The sequence below is a fragment of the Loa loa genome, assembly GCF_000183805.2.
Source record: "Loa loa unplaced genomic scaffold supercont3.276, whole genome shotgun sequence".
Classification (NCBI taxonomy): domain Eukaryota; kingdom Metazoa; phylum Nematoda; class Chromadorea; order Rhabditida; family Onchocercidae; genus Loa; species Loa loa.
The window spans coordinates 11,765-16,195 of record NW_018108456.1 but is presented as its reverse complement, the minus strand read 5'-3'; positions in this window follow the sequence as shown (position 1 = coordinate 16,195).

Here is a 4,431-nt window from a genome sequence, read left to right as displayed (position 1 = left end):
CCCTTTCCTCTCTCTCTCTCTTCTCTCTCTCTCTCTCTCTCTTTTTCCTCCACCTCCCTTTCTTTCTACATCATTTCTATATTGATAATAGAAATATTTTATTGCTAATTTTATTTTATATACTACCACATTTCAAACATAAAATACCATTTATTTTCTATAAAAAAAAGACCAATTAATAATTTCTTAAATTTTTTTTTTAAATTTTTAATTTCAATAAAATTTTACTTATAAAAGTTTTGGTAAAAATTTTAGAACAATTATGCTAATATTATATGCAATATATTTTTTCAAACTTTCTAATTTTAAATTTCTTCAAACTTTCTAATTGTAAATTTACTTCTTTAAGCTTTCCAATTTTAAATTTGCAATATTATTATTTAGCTAGACGTAATTCTTTATTTCTACAAAAAATAATTTTAAATGATGGAATGGAAAATGTTGAGATAATTAGAAAAGTGAAAGATTTTGATAAGATAAGATGCAATCTGCATTGGTGATATTTTGATAAAATACTGTTTACGTTTCCATCAGTGCCATGATTGTAATTATCTTTTAAGACAGTAATTATAATTTAGATGATTGTTTAATGATTACAACGATGATAACAATGATAATTCTTTGTTATGTTAGCATGATAAAAATTTGAATAAAATTTAATAATAGAAAATGAAAATAAGTATAATTAATGAAGAAAAGGTAAAAAAGGGACAATTATTTTTTCATTATTTAAAAATAAATTTTAAAATTAAAATAGCTTACTTAATTTTTCATCGATTTGTTGGAATGATTTCGGACTTGTAAGTGGCGGAAATGTTTCTTCCAAGCGCAATTGTGTCGTATTTTTACTGCTTTCCTAAAATATCAAAAAAAAAAAATAAGGAAAAAAAATTCCATACTTTATGCATGTTGTATTTTATCCTCAAATATATTTGAATTTTTGATGACAAACATTTGGTTTGAATTCAAATGAAATATTCAGTATAATTAAGCAAAAAAAAAAACTTTAACATTTTAACAATTTTTTTTTCGTTTCAATTAATCAAATAATCAAATAATTCAAGCTATTCAATTAAAAAATTGGAATACATTAACTCAAATAATAATAAAATGAGAATAAGATTTTTTGCAATTTTTTAATTTTTCAATATCTCAATTTTTCCGAATTATTATTCCTCAAATAACAAATGAAAAATTGCAAAAGTATGAGAGATGATAAGATAAGAAATATAATTAGTTAATTATCACTTCTTTTCAGTTGATAAATTGTTGGATTTTTTTTTTTCAAATTTTAAACCGATTCAATTATCATCGACATATGTGAGTTAGTTCAAAAAAGTGTCATAATATTGGTATAAAGAAAAACAAAAGAATAGAGCGAGAGAAATGATAAGATAAAAAAGCATAATTAACTATTTTATCACACTTTGTCATAATCTTAGCTAATTATCTCCAAATTAATTCTTTTATTAGCAATATTTTTTGATATTTTTTTTTTTTTGAGTGATATTTGACTTTTGCCCATATTTATATAATTTATACTTTATCTACCATTTTAACAATTCATTAATTATTCCAAAATTTTTTTTTTCAACTTTTGAAATTGTAATAATTGGAACTATTTGTTGCACACACAATTTTATTTCGTAAATGATTTCATTTATGGTTGAATAATTTCTCAAAAATTTTTTTTCCTCTGTTTGCCGAAAAAAAAAAAATGAAAAAAAAAAAATCAAAATTTTTTTTTAGTTAAACTGATAGCAATAAGGGAAAGAGAGAGGAAATGAGAAGAAGAGAAGTGAAATAGGCTTAGATAAGGAAAGGTAGAAAATGGAATTTTTTTTTATAAAAGCAAAAAAAAAAACGAAAATTTCGATGAAAGAGACGCAAAAAAAAAAGCAAAGTGTTTAAACTTTTATCAAATTATCATTCTCTCACAAACTTTTATCAAATTATTATTCTCTTTCAAACTTTTATCAAACTATCATTCTCTCTCAAACTTTTATCAAATTATTATTCTCTTTTAAACTTTTATCAAATTATCATTCTCGCTCAAACTTTTATCAAATTATCATCCTCTCTCAAACTTTTACCAAATTATTATTCTCTTTTAAACTCTTATCAAACTATCATTCTCTCTCAAACTTTTATCAAATTATCATCCTCTCTCAAACTTCTATCAAATTATCATTTCTTCTTATACTTTAATCAAATTATCATTCGCCGTCAATTACTTTTTTTTTCTTGGTTAAAAAATTGTTCAAAAAAAGGAAACGAAAATGTATTTAATTTATATATCTTCAACAAAATATACCTTAAATTTATATATCAATCTATATAATTAATTGAAATACCTTCATTTACATACCTTTTCATTTTCAATTAAAATTTTGAATCTTGCTTTTTTTAAAAAAAAAAGAAAAAATTTCTTTTAAACGAGAAATTTTAATTTTTTTAAATAATTTGAAATCGAATACTCATTTAAACAATAGGAATGAATGAATAGAATTCGTTTCAATTCCCCGTAATACAATGTTGCCATTGAATCAGGAACTTTGAGTAAGAAGGCAAAAAAAGAAAAAAATGCTAATTTAAAAATTGATTATTTTTCTTGAAATGAAATAACACAAATAAGCATATCTAATAGTAATTAATAGAATTTCATTACACTGTTTTTAAAGATTAAAAAATATGACTACATATTAATTACAATAATAATTAATTATAATGACTGCTATTAGGAATATTCAAATATCACAATAAATCTATTTACTAACAGAAATTTATTAACGCATTAATTTGAAATGTTAATAATAAAAAATTAGCTTTTCAATTAGTACATTAAGAATGAAATTGAATTTTATCAGCTATTTAATCTTTAGAGCAATTAACTAAAAACCTGCTAGTAAAATAGAAATTTGATTAAATCCTTACAATTTCTTTCAACCGGATCAAGTTTTTTTTTCAACCGGATCAAGTTTTTTTTTTCAACCGGATCAAGTTTTTGCATCCGGAAAAATTAAATTGAATGATAGAAATGATGGAAAGGAAAATTGAATTTTTCATATTTCATTTCATACCTTTTACACCCTCCATTATCATACTTAGAATGAATGTATAAATTATTAAAATAAAATAATTTTTATGACATATGAATTGCAAATTGATAAAGTGATAATTTTAATTAATAATTAAACCATGCTGAAATTTTACTATATCACAAGGATTGTTATGATTCAAATTGAGCTAAAGTAGCAATTGAGAAAGCTAAAAAAGTAAAAATTAAATTAGAAATAATGGAAAAGAAATTAATGCGGAAAATGCGTTGATAAAGGAATGATAAAAGAATGATTATTAATCAAATTAATGAAATTAAAATTTAGCAAAATTCAATTGCAAATCAAAAAACTTACATTAGTAGCAATGATAATTTCCATCGATGAAGTTGTTGGTGATGCATATGCTACAATTATAAAATTTATTAATTAATTTTTAATTGAGAAATTAAAAAATTGAGGTAAACAATATATATGAAAATAATAATTTAAAAAATAAAAATCAAAATTGTAGTTGACAGATTTTAACGTTTATGATTTCTGAAGTGTTATCTTAAATTTTGTAAAATTTTAATACTTTGCGAAAAACTATGAAATGATCGAAATGAAATTGAATGAAATAAAGTAATCAGATTTGATTTATTAGGTTTATTTCATAATTTTTTTTTTTAATAATTTGAACTATTGAAAATTATCAGTAAAAGAAAAGATATCTATGCTAAAGCTCTATGCACAATCATATATCTGTTGAAATTGTATCAATCTTTATCACTGTTCTCATTGCAAGTAGTGGATAGTCTTATCATTATCACTAATTATGATTTGTTACGATAATCGTACGAAAAATATTCCAAATAATACAAATATCCTCAATAATGTTTCGTAAGTTAACATTATTTCATTGATTCTTCTATCATTTACTGTCTTAAAATGTAATTCTTATCACTAAAAATCTTTTTTCATATCACTATGCTATCATTATCACTAACAATAATAGCTTTTGTTATTTGTGTTTTTTTATTTTGTAAAATTTTTGTTCTCATTTATGCATAGTTGTTCATAAGGAAGAAAAGAAAGTTTTATTTAAGATAAAGTAATAATTAAAGAAAATAAAAAAATAATCAAAAAGTTATGATTTTTTTTTTTGGTTTTTGGTAGGATAAAAAAAAAAAGAATTCCGTTTCCTTCCCCTTTTCTTTCAGGAAAGAAAACCGGAAAAGAAATTCTATAATAGCTATAAAAATAAAAGAAGGCAAAAAAAAAAATGCATATTCATTTTCCGGAATATTTTTCAACACAATAATTTGCGAAAGGAAACGTTGTAAAATATATATATATATATATATATATATATATATATATATATATATATATA